At 42.6% G+C, this 21,278-nt stretch overlaps 1 protein-coding gene across 2 annotated transcripts in view; it reads right to left on the minus strand.

Annotated features, from left to right (window-relative positions):
* Positions 1-21,278, minus strand: part of nlgn2a (neuroligin 2a) — a 159,010-nt gene that overhangs the window by 102,005 nt on the left and 35,727 nt on the right. The window lies entirely within an intron of this gene.

Consider the following 21,278-nt stretch of genomic DNA (forward strand, 5'->3'; position numbering starts at 1 on the left):
TAAATTTAGAGCCAGTATTGTTGAGATCAAGTCAACAGGCTTCAATTTGGGAACATTTTATGCGGTGATCAACATGTTTCGCTTCACTTCATTATATCACAGGCAGTAAAAAACGCAGCTCTGCAGCAGGTAATAAAAGGAACCCAAACGCAAGCCTTCATCCCTTTTTTATTTCTTCCAGTTTTCGCAACATAACAGTCAACATACACTCTTCTGTATGTTCAGTGCACATTTCTACACGACTCTCTGATCTATTATGCATGACAACTCTAAATTGGATGTGTTCATCCTGTCCTGGTAGGCCTGTAGGAGGACATCAACGCTGCTGCGAATGCCCTCGTTTTGATGGTTATTTGTGTTTTAAAGGCTTTGGTGCTACTTCTAGAAAATAACAGTACAGTGTGGATGAAGAGTAGAGCGTAGAGATTAGGGTGAGCCTTTCACTGCCCAGTAAGGTCAAAGGTCAATAATGCGCGCATGTAAGCAGCTTATAACAGTCTTTCGGGCTACACGCAGAGCACAGAGACACATGCGTGCACACATGAATGAGTGCCCACACACTGTACAGTCATTCATGTAATCTACTGCGCAAATGTGCAAATCCTCATGTAACAGACCCAGCACCAGAAATGCGGGAGGCGTGGACGAGATTACAGCGTCACGACATTGTTGGCTGGTGTTATGCAATAGTACTACAAAGACCTTAGCAGTAATGAAGACGGAAATCTCTTTTATGTTCACACTCACACAAACACACGTTTCAGCCTTATCACATTTTTAAAGTTCGACATTACTTCTTCCTCTCCTTCGCACTTTCTCTTGTTTTATCACAATGCTATAATTGACCCATTTAAAGTCATCATTAGCCGTATTATTCGATTGCCTGCACCCGCTGACGCGTCCGCATTTTTTTGGTCGTCTTTTTTTCTCCCTTTCCCGCTGCCAATAAAGCCATCTGAATTCAAAAGTATGGTAGTTAAGTGTCTTGAGGCAAGACAACAGATAATTACAGTCTATATGCTGACGAGCAGTCAAGCAGTCTCACTCATTCTGATGTAACACGTACAAACATGAAGGCCCATTCATGGAATAATAAAGTTCTTGTTTTCCTGTGCCCCTCTTTGAAGGGAGGATATACTGCAGCTTGTGAGGAAAACAGATTTATGTTTTTTCAAAGAACGGTAATTGCATGGGAGTCCATAGCGTTCGCAAACGCTCATTGTCTTCTTCTTGTACAGTGCATTTAGCCTAAATATATTGGTGCTTGCCTTTGTTCTTCCCAGTGTGGACTTTGTTGTTCTACCCACGCGCAAATGTGTGTGCGTTTGAGTGTGCATCCTCTCAGAGAGAAGCGGGCAGTAAGATGTGTGCTCTAATTAAACCATGGAGAGTCTGGAGGCCGGCCTGCTTTCCACTGCGCTCAGGGACAAGCCCTCCACCCACACGCACGCACAGGACATCTACCACTATACTTTTATCCTCTAAAACGCATGAAAGAGACTGGAAGATGGAGCGGCAGAGATGAATACGCAGTGTAAAAAAAAAAAGAGGAAGCAGGGATAGAGAAAGAGAAATGAGAGGAGAAGAGTGAGAATGTAAATGAAGAGGAAACCAGCCCTGGTGTTAATGAAAAGCTTCTCTCTGGTTAGCGGAGAGCCTTTAAAGTCCTTGAGTAAAAGCGACGTGAGGTGCTGATTCACTGACCCTGGAGTCTCTCAGAGTAGTGGAAATCTAACAGACCCACATCGCCGGGCTATGGGAGGAGGGTCAACTGGACTCATCTCTCTTTCAACTTGCTCCTCAAGCCTGAGAATTCACACAGGGCAGAAATCCAAGGCCCTGGCAAGTGGTTCTGTGCCTGAAGGGACCTCCAGAATTTCGGGGTGCATCTGAGTGTTTAATTGCTAATTGGCTCAATTATAGGGCCTAATTGGTCCAGCTTTGCTTTGAGCAGCGGGAGAGCTTAAGTGATTGATGAAGCAGAGAGGGAGAGATGATGGGGGGGAGTGGTGGGAGGAGAGCTGAGCATGGCAACAGAACCACATACTACAGGAGATATCCGTGAGAGTGTGTGTGGTACTCAGAATGCAGGCAGCATACACTATCATACCTACACACGCAGGCGAAAAAAAAAACTGTTTCCCTGAAATGTTGAATGCACACTCCACTATCTCACACTCACACATGATTCAAGACATCAGGGGAATGTTTTCACTCAGCGGGGAGGCAGAGGGAAGGATGGAGACCACTTGGGTCAGTCGGTGGCAGACCATCAGTATGAGCCTCATCGTTCCTCCATCCCCCACATATTTACTTGCTGTTTCTCATTACCATGAAAAATAAACCAAGAATCTCTGGAGGACAATACAATACAATGCCATTTCCAATTGTTGACCGGCCTCTTTACTGCTGGCTCTATTGCTACCGGACTGTGTGAGTTTGTATCACTGAGCATAAGCACAAAAAAGGTGCACAACAATGGTGAGACTGTTTTCCATGAATAAACGTTATTCAAATGAGTAACAAACCTGCCCTTTAGCAGACTTTTTTTTATAATCTACAACCACCTGAGTAGGCAGAGAGGCACAAAACACCGTGTTTTAGGACTGAGGAGATGCAATGCTCAAATCTCTCTCTATCAAGCATGTTAAAGTAGAACTACAGCTGTGATCCACAGGCCCCGTGTCGATCACTTTAGCCCGATCCCACCTGTTAACAAATGACAATAGTTGACAGAGTAATTATTATTGGACCCAAGGTCAAGCGATAGCAATGTCACAATAGCTCACTAAAGTCGATATCCTTTTAACTGCAATAAAAAAAACCAACACAACAACAAAAAAACAAGTGGCGTGAAAGAGAGTCGACAATGAATGCTGAGTATCTAACACAGGCTGGACAGCTAAATACCCCTCATTAAGGTGGAGAAGAAAGCACAATGATTGATTTGTCAGGAGCGTGGTAGAGTGCCGATAACTGTGTTATAATCAGCTGCTTAATGTCTCACCAGCTTGCAGGCTCAGCAAGACAATGCACGTTCACAATGTAAGGTACAGTTCAGGAATGGGTAAACAATCAGATTTTCTCCCGCAAGATTGCACATCACAATGTATCGTCACTTGAAAGATGACAAAGGAGGACTTGACTGTACCGTGACAAACTAACAACTGTTTCACATGTTTCAATAGGGTTAATTCAACATGTTGAAAAACTCTTACTCATATTCTGCATTTCCATTATTTATGCTAAGCTAAGATAATCCAACAAGAAAACAGCATTACAACAGCATTGAAGGTAACTGTAGAGCTGGGCGACCATTATCTGAGGGGTCACAACTACAAATATGCTACTCGATCTCTCGGTATGACAGCAAGTTTAGCTAAATTTCATTTCTTCATGTAAAGGAATATGAAAGACACTGCTCAATGTAATAATCGACTGATTTGAGGAACCTATTGCCATTATTATACAGATAATTGGATTGCATGACACATTGCAGGCGTTCTTGTTACTGTGTCTCTCTCTTGTATCTGTATGAAAACTGTTCTCCCTTGTTAATTACAACAAGTCTCCCCAGAGATTTTATTGCACAATTTATTACTTGTCCTTTATTCTGCAGATCTCTTCTTCAAAACTGACACCAGACTTTGATGTTGTTGCCATGAGGAGAGGGGCTGCTTCACTGCTCACATTAAGACAAGAATTGCCATAAAGTGCTCATGATTTTGTGTTTTCACCAGCCATGCTACGTTGTTATGTTTCATTGGTGAGAGGAGTGTTTGGCACCACTTTACGTGCTGCGACGGAGGCTTTCTCCAATTAACCTGCTTTTTAATGGTACATATGAAGGTCATGTCTCTGCTTGTGGCAAATGATGTGTGATCAGTGAGCCTGATTGAAATTGCGCCCCCCCCCCCCCCCCCCCCCCCCTTTTAGGAGGAAATATGCATTAATTCTTCATTAAGTGTGGTTGTAGGTTGGAATCCACTCACTCAGTCACATATATATAAAACAGAAAATGGTAAATTGAGGAGCACGCTTGAGATCATCATTACTACTGATTTACCAATTTATGAATGAAAAAATGGTTATGTTTTTTAAATCCTTGCAAACCAAGCCAGATTTTCTAAATATAATAATAACTATTTCAAAAGGAACCCAAAGATTGGCAAGAAGAATGTCAAATGATCCCATCAAAACTGTGGTGGACATAAGATCAGGGACTCAGTACTAGATCCAATTACCAAATTGACAACTTTGAGAACAGAAACATGTTTTTTTTCCCTCACAAGACCCATTTATTTACCTTTACCTTTTATTAGAAGCCAGAATTGTCACATTTTGAATACCGTGTAAAATAAAGAGCCTAAACGTTACTGGTTTATTAGGACCTTGGTCAATAAATGAATGATGATGATATTGTGGGCCCAAAACAAACTGATGAAAAACCTTTTCAAGATCAATAAAAAAAACTGTATTTTTCCAAAAAGAAAAGACTTTTCTCTGTTACTAGACGACATGTAGTTAACATTCAATGTCAGCTTTCGATACTTGACAGTGCTGGATGGTATGGTCATTATTTTAAGATTCTGGCAGATTCCCTGCATATTAGTGTTTTCTTTTTAAAGCACGTCAGCAGTGCACACAATATGTAAGAAAAATGTTCTATTGCACGAGTAAGAAACGCGCTTTAGATTAAAGTGAAGTAAGTTATCCTTCAAGCCAAGTTGTTCAAGTATTAAAATGGGTGTTGATCAGTCAAAGTCTCCATTCAACAAATGTTCCAAACTTCAATTGTCAAATAATATTATCCTTCAAGATACAGAACAGTTAGACTAAAGTATTTTCATCCCGCTGAGACAGCTCCAACCTTAATCACTGCTCTGTGTTTAGGGGGACCATGTCTGTGTAGAGGCAAACTGCCTGTTTTCATAATGTCACTCTAACAGGTGTTATTCCAGTCAAATGCAGTGCCCCAATAAAATACAGTTTTAAAAAGATCTTAGCTAATAGGGATACCATACAGGAAACGGTACACTAGGTGAACCAGCATACTGCCCAGCATACTGCCCAGCATTCAGTTCTTGACAGGTTGTATTCAAATGGTGCATTTCAAAGATTGTCCCACCTTGACGCTAACTTAAATCTCTACAAGACAAAATAAGGGACTTGTAATTACTTATCACACTTACACACTTGGATTTGACCTTCATATACTTTCATAAGCTTAAAGTGATGCATCAGCAAAAAACTTTTTTGAGTTTTCCTGCAGTGGACAAATCAGCCTGGAGATCACACTTTCAGAATCAACTCCATCACCATTCTGGCACATAGCTTACCCAGCACAATCTAAATCCTACTAAAACCAATTCCAGCCAATTCGACTTCAATACTGCCGCAGAATCACCTGCTACACCCTCCCCGGTAATTGCTTGCCACCGCTCCTTCAGTCAGTCAGTAGAGCGGGTTGTGTGCAGGTGAATGCACAAATGTAAAAACATACGCACCAAATTTACTATGTTAGTGTGCAGCCAAGTACAAACCCACACCTGTACACACAAATACATCATGCTCATTATGATCTCAGGGTCTTCAGAGTGGGAGTCTTTGAATTAGTGCAGCTCGTTGTTCTCACATTTGCTAATTAATACAGGCTTTAGACATTTTGGACAAACCGTGATATTGTTTGGATTTTCTCTATGTACCTTCAGTATCACTGTGGGTGTGTGTGTGTTTCGTACCTGTGCAACAGCAGTTTAAGTGTGTGTCAATCACAAAAGTAATTTTGAGGGCATGGTAAAGTGGATGCTGAGTGGTCAAATGGAAAAAGGCCATTTCATCTCTACAGATGCCACATTAATACCAGTAGATGGGGCAGATGTAAGTGTCTGTGTGTATGTTTGTGTTTTTATGTTTTCCATCCTGCTGACAGCCTCGGTTTGGGCTCCGAATAGAAAAGAGCCAACGGGCAGGTCAGTGCTCACTCAGGTTCCTGTCAAGCCCGTATTTTTTATTATTTTCCAAACCCTGCATTCTTCTCTGTGTAGCAAAGATGGAAACACAGTCAGACCAGAGTTCAGTGAATATAGCTCAAGGGAGGAGGTATGTTAATGGAAATGGAAAAAAAACGTAAAGAACGATCCAGTCAACTAACATTTAGCTCTTCAGGAAATTAGCAATCAAGGAAAGAACACAATTCTGTTTTCAACCACAGGGTCAGAATAACTCTATATGCAGGTAGCCTACTAAAATGTTTCTACCATCGCATACAGATATACTATTACAAATCGTAACATACACAGGTTCAAACATTATATGTAACTTAAAGAAAATTTCAAACAATATTTTTGGCATTTTTCTGACTAATCTTACACTTGATTTTGTCTTTGAAAGCTTGATAGTCCAGATAATACAGTTCCCATTTGGCACTGAACGTGAATTTTTTGCCATATCCCCAAATATAATACAAGATTCCAAATGGTAGTTTAAAACACTAAATCAGTCAAAATCCATGCTTTCGTAAACACATAAAAAGAATTCATTTTTAGTCACTAAAAAGAATTTGTAGACGGCAGGTTGCACAGACATAAACTGGAATTGAAAATGGAAAATTATTGTTGGAGCAGCTAATAACAGAGTTGGGGCAATTTTCTAGTGGAAAAATGTAGGAGCATCTATTAAAGAGGACTCCTCTCTATAATAATAAAACACTATAATCACAATAGATCGTTTTTTTTTTTTTACTTCATACTCTCAAGTATGAGAGTATGAAATAGTCTGTGTTAAACTGCTGGGCATGGTTGAAATTACTAACATGCTTTATGCCAGTGTAGTAGTGGCAGATTAACAACACAGGTTGGTCTCTATGTACAGACAACTTTCAAATAAATGCCACAAATACCACTTCTGACAAATGCCAAAATATTTGTGCTTAACAAAAACATAAAACTTTTCTTTCATATCAAAGAAATCACATCAAAATGTTTCTATACAGCTTTTCTATCTTTAGATATTGCTCATTGTTTTCTCTCTCTCCCTAGACGCTATTCACTCCTCCTGGAGACTGGACTGGTCTGACAGTGGAAGAGAATGGGCTGATAGACTGCCAGCTACAATACAGACACAATGGGAGGATAGAGAAGCAGAGTGAGGGGGGCCTAGACGGAGCGGAAGGAGTATGTAATGGCTGTCAGTAAACTTGTTGACAACACAGAGATGTACACACATACACACTGGAGGTGGGTAGCGCCGATATGAGCGCGAGGTGTGTATGTGTCGAGGAAGGGGTGTCGGGGTTGCGGACCACCAGAGCGTAAAATTGGAAACAATGTGTCGGCAAGAGTTAAAAGCAAATATTTACAAGGCTTCAATTTGCATTGGGAGCAGCGAGTTTCCGGTGTGGGTCAGCGCGTATACAGCAGAACTGAGGAACACAGAGGGGCATGAGAGGTAATTAGACAGACAGTGGTAGATTAATCACATGTTGACAGCAACGGTTCCAAGACGCACACAAACACACTCACAAGCTATACACAGCCCCATCACTTGGTCTGGCAAAGTACTCTAGACGTTTTCCTCTCACCCAAAGACTGAGTGTGTATCCAGTTTCCTTTATTCTCACTTATTTTCTACTATTCCTAAAACATACAAACACTGATATAGACCCACTGGCCTGCCGTCATGCTCTGATTACCTGCTGCTCCCTCTCCCCTGTCTCTATAAATCAAAAGCTCTAAATCCCCCCCTAAATCCCCCCCCCACCACCACATATCCTCCAGTGGGAGCGTCCAGGAGAGGCAGAGGACAGCGTGGTCCTTGCCCAGGGGAAAGAGCTCCTGTGTAGGCTGGAGGACAACACCACTGCTCAGTGAGACGTGAGAGAGAGGGGAGGAGATAGAGTAGTTGGCTGAGAATGGCGCCATTAAACACGTTCCATATATCATAAATATTTTACCATCTCCTAAGTGGTTTTGACCTTGGATCAGAGCACTGTAGGGTATACCACAGTATGGAAAAGACATGGGCAGACAAGAGTTGATTACAGTGGTAATTAAATTGAGTTGAACTTGGTCTTTTAAAGGTCTTGTACGTGATCAAAAACCTACTTTACCTTTAGATTTTACCAGGAGAGGGACATTACACTAGATTTACATTAGGTTTTACAGTACGCTGTTCACCAAATATCTGAGGAAAGCATACTGAGCATGTTAGAGTAATTAATAGATATATTAATGTTAACATTGTTTTGTTTAAAAGCTTCCTTTAAGTCAGTAAAGGCCCATGATCACTATTCAGGGATTGTCTTGTTGGGAAGAAGTAAATTTGCAAATTAACTTTTATGTCAAGTTCAACTTTGGTGAACTCTGACAGGCGAAAATGCACCAACAGGCTCGACAGTGGTGACCTTCTGGTTGGAATGAGTCCAAGATGGAGGATGCTGCTGTAGCTGTGTCCAAATTTATTTATTTAAGTCCTCTGAGTACAAACAGATCCACAAAATAGAAATGAATTAAAGACAAATGGGATGCTGTGTAAATAAAAACAGAATGCAATCATTTTCAAATCATTGAAAACCTCTATTTGACTGAATACTGTACAAAAACAATATATCAGATGTTGAAATGGGCAAACTTGATTGTTTTCTTGAAATCTATGGTCATTTTAGACTAGATGCCAGAAGTATGTTTCAAAAAAGATGGGACAACAAAGAACTGGAAAAGATGTGCAATGCTAAAAAAATTTACCTGGTGGAAGATCTCACAACTAATTAGGCTATTTGGCAACAAGACAGTATGCTGATTAGGTATGAAGAGAGCATCACAGAGACGCTGAGTCTTTCATATGTAAGGATGGGGCGAGGCACATCAATCTGTAAAAGACTGGGTGTTCAAACATCAGTTCAACAACTTATGAACTTATGAATAATCACATAACACAATAAAAAAAAGGGGCTGTGATCTTTGGCCCATCAGGTGTCACTGTATTTAAAAACCAGACACGATACTACAAAGGCTCAAAGCTGAAATCCACTGAACATGGTTTGCTGCTACATCTACAAATACTAATAGTCAAAATAAAATAGTAAAAATAGGATATGTAAACAGATACATAGATAGATGAAGAATACACTGAGCTAAAGAGGAGAAGAACCAACCAGCCAGCATGTGATTGTGTGGGGTGCATTAATGCACACAGCAGAGGTAAAGTGCACGTCTCTGAAGACACTAATAATGCTGAACGCTACATGCAGGGTTGGGAGCAACATGTGCTGAAGTCCAGATGTCATCTATTACAGGTTACAAAATGAAAAGTCTAACAAAGGAGGCTCCAAACCGTTAAGTAGCTGAAATCCTATGTGAAGCAAGAATGGGAATAAGATATCCCTTTCAAAGCTGAAGCTTACGAGTGCTGATGGAAGAAGAGGTGATGTAACACAGTGGTAAACATGAGCCAATCCCAGCTTTTTTATTGTTAATTCAATATGAGCCTATATTTTTCTAAGGAACAACATTTGATATATTATAAGTTGGTGTAGCTCTTTGTATAAAAACATATTTCCCCACCTAAGCTAACTTGTTAACAGACAGTTAACCAGTTTACCCTTTAGATGCTGTAGAGTCCTGTTTAAGTGGGATTATTGTGTGAATAAATGTTGGTGTCACCAAGGATAATTCTAGACAACTGTGTCAGGTAAATGCTAATAATGCTAACAAAGGCTATAAAAGGGGTAAATAGAGGGTCATGATTCAAACAGGGAGACCGGGGCACTACTGGGGAGGATTTAGCACAAGGCAACATAGTTCACAGAGTCAGAAAATGCCTACACTGTGTTGGTGAGATGAAGTGAATGGAGTCTAATTGAGCAAATGAACGATGCTGAAGGGAAAGTGACCCAGAGATCAACAGTGGCAGCACAGAGGGCACATAAGGACAAACCGAGGGAATCCAAAAATACTTTTCCCTCAAGCCAGGCTAAAGTGTACCTGATGAATGTCAGTCACAGCCTGCAGCTGCTCGCTTGCCAAGCAGAATGGCACTTGATCTTTGTTTACAGCCAGACAGAGAGTGGTAACCTGGGACGGATAAAAGCTTTCCATTAACATATTTACTCAGGGAATCAAGACGGACAGAGAACTTGTGTGAAGTGACATAAATCTGCACTTTTTTAAACTGAGATCCAATTAAGCCTCTTGAGGAGACATATTAAGACATTAACACTCCTGCTGAACCATAAGACAAATACCGTCTGCATGTGGTGGTTCCATTCACACATGCCACTACTGCAGATCCCTTTCGCAAAAGCATCTTTTGTTCCTCAATAATGGATGAATGCATCTACAGTGGAGACGTCCTCCCGCCCACTAGTAAAGATTCTACTCAGACACTGAGACTGTTGTAAAAGCCACAGTGCAGGGGCCAAGTGAGGACATGACACTGTGAAATGAAGTCAATGCCATTTGGCTGGTAATGACCAGCTATGAACCTTGAGTGAGAGTGATATACATAAAGATGAATGGCAGACGGAGGGAGGGTGGGAGGGAGGGAGGGAGGAGGAAAGGGGGTGTTGGAGATCTGCCATCCTCATCTAGTTGTCTCTGACAGATGGCCAGTGAGGCACATGAGCAGCTCATGTCTGTGACTGTCTGCTTCCCAAACAAGGGGACACGTGATCAGCTGCTGCTTCTCTCTCTACCTGTTGATGTCCTCATCTCTCCGCCCGTCTCTGTTTTGGTGTTCAATTAATTTAATTCGATGCAGAGTAGGAGTTTGTTGCCGCATCCTTCTGTAGCCAAGGAGAGGTCGAGGGATGAATATCAAAGGAAAGGCCACGGCGCGCATAATCCTTAGATTGCAATCAGGATTATTAATAACAAGTTGCAGCGGATAAACACTCTTCCTCTCCTCCCCACATCTTCCCCACTCTTTATCTCACTCCTTTATGTCTTTTCTCCCTCGCCCCCTCCATTGGCTATTAACATGAGCAATGAATATTCATCCGGCACATTAATCTATAGCTGAGCTCATCTGAAGCAGGAAAAATGCTTCACATGAGTAGCATGACGACAACATAGGAGTGCAGTGGGCGCTGCTGCTGTCACCCGCACACCCAGTTATGATCCATGCGAGAGACTCTGAATCACAGCAGGTTAGTGTTTCAGCACGATGAGTGAAAACTAAACCTTCCTAAAATGTTTCATCCATTTCTTACATGTATGCTGCTTTTTGAAAACAAAGATACCACCATCCAAACTCGTTAGATAGCAGGTATCATCTTAGAACTCATCCCTTTTTTTTTAATCTCTCTCTTCTTCTGTACATGTGTAGCTGGCGAGGGAAGCATGGTCTTCAGTAGCCGCAGGTCTGCATGGCTGAACGAGGTCTGCTGGTTTGGATTGGCAGCAGCACACAGAAAGCCTCCTGCATCTCTTCAGCTACTGCAGGGCTTTGCTGGCAAAACGCGCACCTGTGAAAAGTTTCACTCTGTGCCTGCTCCTCTTGTCTTTCTTCGACACTCTTCCTCACTCTTCTGTCTTTTTCTGCTTTTTCTCCCTCTCCAGTTCCAACTCAGACAGTTTGTCTTTTCCCCCATCGCCTATAATCCGTTCCCTCCCTTTTTCCCCTTCCTCCTTTCTTCATCCTTCCTCATCCTCTGGAGCTGCTGCTGCTGCTGCACTTCAATCTTTGTGTATGTGAGAGTGTAAGAGACACTGAGATACGTTTGAGGCATCACAGCAGTGTGGTGCAGCACAGCGGGTTACCGAAAGCCTCTTGTCTATTCGCCACTGTTTTCTCTTTCTATCTCTGCATCATCTAAGGAATCAGGAGCCTTTGCCCCTTGGCTCTGGAGAAAATATAATGAGGTTTCCAGTGGATCTTATGGTGGGAGGAGGACCGAGAGGCATGTTGCGCTGGGTATAGTTAGAAAAGGCAGATCATGCTCAGTCCTTACTGGCATGTATATTACCAGAGGTGAGGGTGTGTGTGCATGTTGGCTGTAGCCGGCTGTATGCTGCTCTCACGTCTGGGATCTGTGCTGCACTCCTTCCTGTGCGCCAACTGGAGCAATTACAGGCAAAGTGTTTTCGTGTGTGCATGTGTGTGTTTGCCACTCGTTAAGTTTCTACACATGCACCCAGAGACTCGGTTCGAAAAAACTAGGTTACTCTGTTTCTTTCATTCCTCCAGTCTCTCAGTTCTGTTGCCTCACACTCCGTCTTTCCTGCGCCTCCTCAGTTCAGAGGCATGAAAAATGAATAAGACAGTGACGCTCGTTTCATCTGCTCACGCAGCCCATGCAATAATTTTAGATAGAGCGGTGGGAGGAGTTTGAGTGTTGGGGGAGGTGGGGTAGGTGAGACGTGTATTACCATGAACCCACTTTTGAAGACTCGAGTCCACTTGTTCCTCTTGTAACTGTCCCACTTCTTCTCAGTTCTCTTTATTTCAGCAGTCTTTCATTGTTTTGCCTTCTCTTTAGCCCTCAGTCCCTCTTTTTGTTCTCCCCTGAGTGCAATTTTCGCTGAGATATATTCCACGCTCAATACTCCTCTGCTTTTCTCCTAAATCTTGGGCAGGCAGCAACAGCCCACTGACCACAAGGAGAGTACAAATCCCCTGCTCATAAACCTATAATCTTTATAGCTCCCGACAAGAATGACTGCCCTCTCAGGCCAACAGTAGGTGCTACTACGGACTGTAGCAGGTGATTGCCATCTTTGATTGCACAGATTAAATTGACAATTTAATTCAATAGCTAAATAATTTGATGTAATACCCAAGTAAATCAAGCCCTCGTAACTTGGACCATATGCTGCACTGCAGACTGCCAAATCAAGAGCACAACACCAAGCACTTAACTGTAGTGTCTTGGTATAAAATACAATGTGTCCTTTGTGGAGAAGCCAATCAGAGCGGGATAGCCCAGTGTCAGGGAGAGCAGCCACAGTCCAGTCCAAAACACCAAATGACACCACTGTAGTCAGCAAGCAATTCTGCATTATGACTGCCGGCCGCTCTGAGGCTCTGTAATTAATTATAGCGGCCCATTATAATTAGTGCTGGGCACCAACGAGCAGTTGCCGAGCAAAATGTGGAAACCCAACGGTTGATCTGGTGTCTGTCTACGGCCTCTGAGCCCCGTGGGTGCTGCTGTGGCACGCTAGCACCTGCTCTCAAACTGTGGCAGCTAACAGCTTTCAGCGGGTGGGTGTGTGTGTGTGTGTGTGTGTGGATGTAGGTGGGTGGGTGTTGGCAAGAGGGCTGGGTGACACGGGCTGTTAGGAAAGGGAGGGAAGAGGGGAACAGTGCTCTCTGACAGGGTGGTTGATTCACAACAATACGCTGGCGTCAGCCACCGGCCTCTCGGGCTTACTGAGCTGTGGAGCTGTGATTCATCTGCTTTATTCCACTGGAGCTGGGTAGCTTTGTGACTGGGACACAGGCACTCCCTCGCACATGTGTCGAGCGAACAGGTGTGTGAAGAAACGGCGCATACCGCAAGGGCCATATTAGCACAGAGGACGTTCAGATAGCAACAGTTTATTGTCTGCATGCAGCCTGCTACAACGTGAACTTGCTTTAATTGTTCACGTGCAGCTGTGGACCTGAGAATGTACAACAGCTGCACACACACAGACACACACACACAATAAGCACATACTGTACACCACATCAAACCAGGCATATTAAGACTAGAACCATCTCAAAAGGACATATTCTATTATATATACGTACTACAAATACGGTTAATGTATTGATTTCAGCATTCATCTAAAGTCCGCACAGCTGCACACACTTCTGTTTATTCCCATGATTCCATCTGTAGGTTATTATGTGTTAGTAATTCAGACGGCCACATTTGTTTGTAACTATAACTTGCTTGCTTGTAACAACTATACTTTGTTTGTTATATTTAGAGCACTGGTTTCAGATTATATTGTTATGATTATCACTGGTAAATACTCAATCATACGTTTATAATCAATATCACATAAATAATGCTACAGCGCACATGGCAGGAGTAAATATACTGTTATATACTGTCTCTGCGTTTAGACAGTGTTATTCTATCACCACTCATTAGGCCATGAGATGTATTTGAAACAGCAATTGCTGACTGATTTTACGGCTCTATATGATTTGATTGTATATCAGTGAGACGTGTCTCACAGGGAAATCCTACCTGTGATTTGTTGGAGCTAACATCCACAAGGTTCAAAAAAACTTTTATCATCACTTGTGCTACATTAGGAAAGCCTGGCTGGCTGAGCCCTCTTCTATAAATGTACCTTTCACACCTCATGCCAAAATATTAAGTGCTAATCGCACCAACGTTTAAAACGCTCTCCTTGCTGCTCCCTCCCACCCTCTTTTCCCTGCTTCTCTCCGTGAGCTCTGCCTCACAACCCACCCGTCGGGGCTGGGCTCGCCAGCATCTGGCAAGCTTGCTCAAAAGCACACGGAGCACTCATTTGCATACTGCTCGCCTGATGTGTTCGCAGTCGCGAGTGTGCTCATTTGTTCTGCCAAATTAGGAGCTTTTTTTTTTTTTTCTTTCTTTTTTAAGCAGTTTGGATTCTGTTTTTAGCTCTGGGATTTTCCCTCCCTTTAGTTGTGGTCCTGCTGTGATAGACGTGAGAGCGAGAGAGAGGCAAACCCAAAGATATTTTAACACTTGATCCGCTCTGCGAACGCCATTGCGTGATAACGTAATTTAGACAGTGCCTGAACAGCATGGTCTCCCTAACAAACTGCGTGTGTTTATGTATATCTGTGTGAGCAATTTGCCGTCACCCCACCCACTCACATATGGCTAACCTTCTGCTCCAAAAAGATTCAGCTAGGACTCAGCTTCTTGTTAACATATAGACAAAAATACCTCTTGTATCGTAAACAGTGTGTTTCCATTCAGCATGCATTCAAGGACAGCTTTAATTGATAAACATAAAGCCAAAGGGCAAAAAACTGTGATGATTAAAGCTGCTCCACAGTAAATAAGTGTTACGCTGAGTGACTCATAGGTATGGAACACATCATCTCAAAATACTCAAAGACACACATAGTCTGGTACATTGTCAGTTTTGACTGGCTCAGCACTCACAAGCCATATGGTACCTAGACAGCCCCTCTATTCAGCTATTAACAGTTATGCCATATTACTCTTAATTGTATGCATCCTTTTAACAGCTACTGAGGAACATTTTGCATACATTTAACCTATATTGGTGGACAAACTTCTTTTTTATACACCGGCCAGCCACAACACTGAATCCACTAACAGGGACATATCTTGTCACAATGAGACATGTCAAGGGGGATATGTGAGATAGCAAGTGAGCAGTCAGTGGTTGAAGTTGATGTGTTGGAAGCAGGAAAAATGGGCAAGTGTAAGGATTAAAGCAACTCTGATATGAACAAACTACAGTGTTATGGCTAGACTGCTGGGCCAGAGCCTCTCCAAAAGGCCAGGTGTTATGGGGTGTTCTCGCTGTGCAGTGGTCAGTAAGTACTGAAAGTGGTCCAGTGAAGGACAACTGGTGGACTGATGAAAGGGTCATGAGCACCCAGAGCTCACTGATGTGTGAGCAGCAAAGGTTGGTCTGTCTATCCCACACAAGCTGGTGTAGCACAAGTTGCAGAAAAATTTAATGCTGGCTACAGTATGATTGACAGCTGTCAGAACACACAGTACATCAAAGCTCAGTGTATGGGGCCGCACAGCTGCAAAAAACCCTGTCCACCGGTGGGCGTGCATCATTTACCTTTAACTGTTCACTTAATATAAAATCGTACTTTCTTTTAAATTAAAATGCGAGTAAGGTAGAAAAGTGCTATCATGGCAACGTCCCCGGAATCAATACGGTTTCCTTTAGAGAACAGAGGCATTATGATAATCAAACGTCAGCGCTTCAGCAACGGGAAATCTTTCTGTCAAACCTGGGGTTTGCTGCAGGCGGTTTTGTCTCAGCTGTTCACGGAGCTTCTAGGTAATTTCTAGACATTTGAAATGTGAAACCAACGCGCTCTATCCCGTTCTCCTGGGAAACAATACATCATTGACACAAGTGAATAAGCTAGCAGGTATAACATTAACCTAGATAACTGGTATTGGCATAATATTCATAGAAATGATTAAAGAAGCTCTGCTAAAAATAAGATTTTATATGTAGTAAAAAATGAACTAAATCTGTCTTCCACATAATAGTACTAGGCTTCTGTATTCAAATTAGACAATGGAAGTCAATGTTTTCATATTCTTTGATGTCAGCTTTTGGCCTTAATATGCGGTAATCTAACAGGAGATCCTAGTAAAGAAATGGTTAAAGGGAAATGAATCCAGTCTTCAATTAAGACCTTAAATACTTCAGCTCACAGTAATTAATGTATGACTAGACTTTAATTAGCAGGAAGGCTGCCTCACATTAGTCTCTGTCATTCACACACAACTGTAGAAATCCATACATTGCCCACACAGGACACTACACGCAGGACATCTTAGTTGAAAATGATCAAGCTTAACCGGTTCATAGCAGAGAAAACATGTGTTTCTATCTTACATGTAAACCTATGGCTGTGTCTGTGTGTGTGTGTGTCTGTGTGTGTGTGTTTGTGTAGTATGGAGTGTGACGGACCAGCGCTGAGAATAATTAACTCCGTTGACCCAGTCACTGCAGTGACGAGGCAACCGCTGTGACTGGAACCCCGTCAAATAGACTGGTCATCACACTCCTCAGGCGGCACTGGTTGAAGAGGAGCCTCTTTACACACACACACACACACACACACACACACACACACACACACACACACACACACACACACACACACAGAAATACATCCACACAGGCAGACAGGCAAGCAGAGGCACATACAGAGCACACAACTGTCATGTGTTAATTAAAACATTTAGCACATCTATAAGAATCGTGTCACACCTATATAATTGTCTCTATAGGGCTCTACACAGCAGCTATACGTGCACATGAACTTGCCTGCTTGTTACACTTGGCACACTCTCATTCACACCATGCTGCAGCAACAGTACGGGCGCGCACACCACTGTTCGTTAGCACCCCTGACATCTCTGACAAATTGACTCCTTTATGCGAGTGGAAGTGTGCGTCAGGATAGAGGATGGGGGACGGGCGGGGTGAGAGACTGGGAGGCCAAACGAAGGAGGATCATCTCATTCACACGGACCAAAGGAGAATGATATCATTCTGCGACACACGCACACATACACAGACAAACCCTACCTGTGACATCACCGTATAAAATAAATAAATAAATAAAAAGTTGCCTGATGAGCTGCAGTAAGACAGAGGAACTGGAGAGGGAAGAAGGCGATGAGTGAGGAGGACAGGAGGAGAAGAAGAGGAGAAAGATGATAAAGATACTGAAAGATGAAGGGACGGAAGTGAGAGAGAAAAGATAAAGAGGAAAGAGTGATAAAGAAGCTACTGATAGTAGCTATACAGGAGGTTATGAAAGAGAGTTTGTCCATCTCTAGTGAGCTGATAGAAAACGTAGACATATGATAGGTATGCACAAGAAACTGTTTGTGAGAATAAAAGTTACGTGCATTAAAACCAGACTCAGACTCATTCACAAAGCCTGACAATCTCAATCATACTTTTCCACACGTTGAAGGTCCCTCTTAGTGCACTCCTCAAAGTCATGTAATTGATGAAGCATTCTGCTACTGTTTACTGCACATTTATCCAAATAGCAAAGGACAGGGCAATAAAATCGTATACACCGTGTTTGATAACTTGATATTTAGCTCAGCTTGATGAACGTGGTGTATTGTTGGCAGTCTATCAGCTGCTGCTCCTGTGTGCTGCATCCAGGAACAGTACAGAGTGTACATCTGTGTTGTAAGAGGCCATAACCCACCCAAAAAAAAACACGGGGAAGAAAAAGAAAACAAAAGCTAACATATGACCCAAACCATAGCTTCAAAATGATGGATGAACCGCGGATTTGAAGAATCACTGCAGCCCTAGCTACAAGAAACATGTTCATGTTGTACTGCAGCACAGAGGCCTAAAACTGCCTGTCTATTGAATTAAGAATCAATTTGGAAGCAACTTAACTGATTCTAAGTCAAACTGTGCCAAAGAACGTGACCTTTAAAGAAAGAACTTCCATTTGCTCAGTTGGAGGGTGTAGGTGGGAGCTTTGACAAAAAAATGTTCATCAGGTGTGAGGAGCATATACACTGGGAACTATGTGCTTTTGGTTGCCACGCAACCGTAATCTTCCCTGAAGTGAAAACGTCCAGGAAAATAAATCCATCCCTGCAGGTACAACTACATTTCCAGTCACGCTGATGTGGCATGCAGCATAATTCAAGGTGAGATCCGCTTAGCTTGGAGCATGTGCCAAAAAGCCACCCTGTAAATATGAACTGGTTGTCTCGTACTGGAACAAAAGCAAAATGTCTGTTGTTGCCTTGATTTTCTTGTTGTTGCTGATTATCTCATTTTCTTCTCATGATGCGCTCAGCTGTCTGCTCGTTCTCTTTGTGTGTCTTAATCTCGTCTGTAAAGTAAGACGTCGTCTGAACCTCTTTGCTGATGACAATAAATCTGAGCATTAGAAAAAAAAAAAAAAAATACAACAACAACCTGAGGATGGCAGAGATAAATGAGACACAGGAAATGGATGAGGAATGGGACAGCCTCACAACTCTTAACTAATTCCTTCAGAGGGGGACAACACAGAGAGCATGATTCATATCCGGCATTATGGAGAGAATGATGAATCTACTGCCGTCAGCGATGTATTGTCCTCAGCTCGCTGTATAAGACTAAGAGTATAACCAACATCCAAAACAAGCTGTAAAATGTAGCACACAAATAGCACACTGTTGATACCTTACTGATTAATGTCAAACTCAAAATGGAACCAATAAAAAGGAAAGAAGGAAGGAACATACTTACCACAAGTTTTCAAAATGTTCACATAGTATCCTCACAAATGAAAATGATTTCATCCATATAGATATTTTGGATACTTATCACTCTTAAAATGAATATTTTAAAGTTGCTTTCGCACACCGCCTCCAGGTTATCACCTCTAACCGCCCTCTGCTTTTATAGTTTAAAGGCAGTAAAATAATGATGCAACGGCGAGTAACCCGTTCATTTAAATCTCTCCGCTCTCCCCTGTCCCACCTGTACCACGTCCTGCTCAAACAGCACGTCAAACATATTAATGCAAACTCCACCCGAACACACCTCAGTTTCTTTATTAAGGTTTTAGATGAAGGAGCGCGGCGAGGTCAAGCGGGCGGCTATTTGACATTTCCAATTTGTTTGGGCTGCCCCCCCCCTTCCTCCCCCAACACTTCTCCTCACCTCCTGACGTGGCCCGGGGGCTGTTTGGCACAGGTTGGTAAAGAGGCCTGTTGCTGGCTGCACAAGTGTTTGTTTGTGGCCGTTGCTTATTGCTGATGCTGCTTGATATCTTGGCTGGAGTCTTATCAGTTTGATTGCTGAGGTGCTGCAGTTGCTCTGATATCTTGAAAGGCAGCTCGATTTGGGCAGCTGTCGATGTCGACTCCTTCCTCTCTCTCTCTCTCTCTCTCTCTCTCTCTTCCTGTTTATCGATATCTGTCTCTAACTCAATCTCTCTCGCCCCTTTTTAATCATTTCGATCAAAACAGGGAAGGCTGACAGTGAAATTATTGTATTTTTACAGCTTAGACCATCGTGTCACATTAATGCTGGAAAGCTGAGACATAAATCTGGCAAAACAATGTCCATATTTCCAGTGTTAGCCCTCCTCCCAAAGCTGCTTGATTGCCACATTATCTAGTCTTCTATAACATCACCAGCTGTTGAGATGTAGCTCTATCAAGATTTCTGTCTTTGAGTGTTGTGTTTGTACAATATCAGCTATTTGAGTCAGCTACTGGCAAAAAGGAAGACCAAACCGCAACCGGCTCTTATAAAAGGCATTTTCTATATTGTATTTTTGATTGTTTTCTACATAGGCAGGTTTATTTGGTGGCATACAGTACAGAGGATGAATAAGACTGTTGTTCTCTACCCCGGGGAGCGCTGTTTAGTTCATAGTACGCTGACACTAACACACAGATCTTAAACAGCAGGGAGCTAATGTAGCATATGGTGGACACTGAGGGAAATTATCAAAGACATAACATTTACAGAGAATCACAGAGTCACGGCAGCCTGGATTAGAGGCTCTTTGCTGCTGTCTTCAAGTGAATAACAGTGGGTGCTGTTGGACTCCCCAGGAAGCCTAATGATAGATTATTAATAGAGGCGACGTCTATCAAAGAGGCATGTTGACGTCTCTGTGAGGGTGTACTTAGAAAACGTCTTTCTGCCTGCCCTCCAGTGGGCACATACTCACGCTACAGTCACGCACATTTCACACATGGACACAAAACATGATGGCAACTCGGCACAGTAGCAACATCAAGAAGAAGAGCTGCTTGGATCTCCATTTAAACGCAATGTGCAACTGCTTTAAAAAAACAAGAACAGAGTCAAGGAAGTGGAAGTAAACGAAATGAATGAAGCTAATGCCACATGAGCAGTACATGGTTGGGTCCACATCGTTGTGAGTTCACTCCAACCCTAACACGGTGGAAGAGGCACGTCAAGGATACCACAGACATTATGCAGAAATTATGCATTTCCTTTGCTACCATCGATGTTCTAAGATGCTGATGACTAGCAGGTATTATCATATTCACCATCTTAGTTTATGGTTGAAATTTCATCATTTTCTGCACGTACTCCGTCATAATTCACAGTACTGGAAAAAGTAGTAGTAGTAGAAGAAGTTCAAATTCAGTAGAAATGATTCAGACCCTCGCTCAGCGGCAGCCAGAGCTCTAAACAAAGTAATCAGCTGGTTAAACTTTTATCAGAGCACCTCCAGAAAATGAGCAGTAATGCCCCTAACATTTCTCCCCTTACTTCTCTCTCCAGCTGATCAAAAAGCTGTCACGCCACATTGCTCCCCGTAATGGTTTTTTGTCTGGACTCCTTGGTATTTAAATGAACAAAAGGAAACGCAGCGGCAGACTGTGGCTGTGAGTATTTTGTCCACATACGCGTGAGTCACAGCGTGCCCTCGCTCCGTTGGTTTATGTGTGCTAAAGAGGGGATGGCGAAAGCTGGAGCCGAAATGAAGGACTGACTCATCCGAATGGAGAGAGACAGGCAGACGCAGACAGAGAGAAGGTGGCGAGGGGGAGACCGTGGACAGGGTGACTGATCAGGACACATCAATAATTATCT

Source organism: Anabas testudineus, chromosome 18, assembly GCF_900324465.2.
Source record: "Anabas testudineus chromosome 18, fAnaTes1.2, whole genome shotgun sequence".
Taxonomy (NCBI): Eukaryota; Metazoa; Chordata; class Actinopteri; order Anabantiformes; family Anabantidae; genus Anabas; species Anabas testudineus.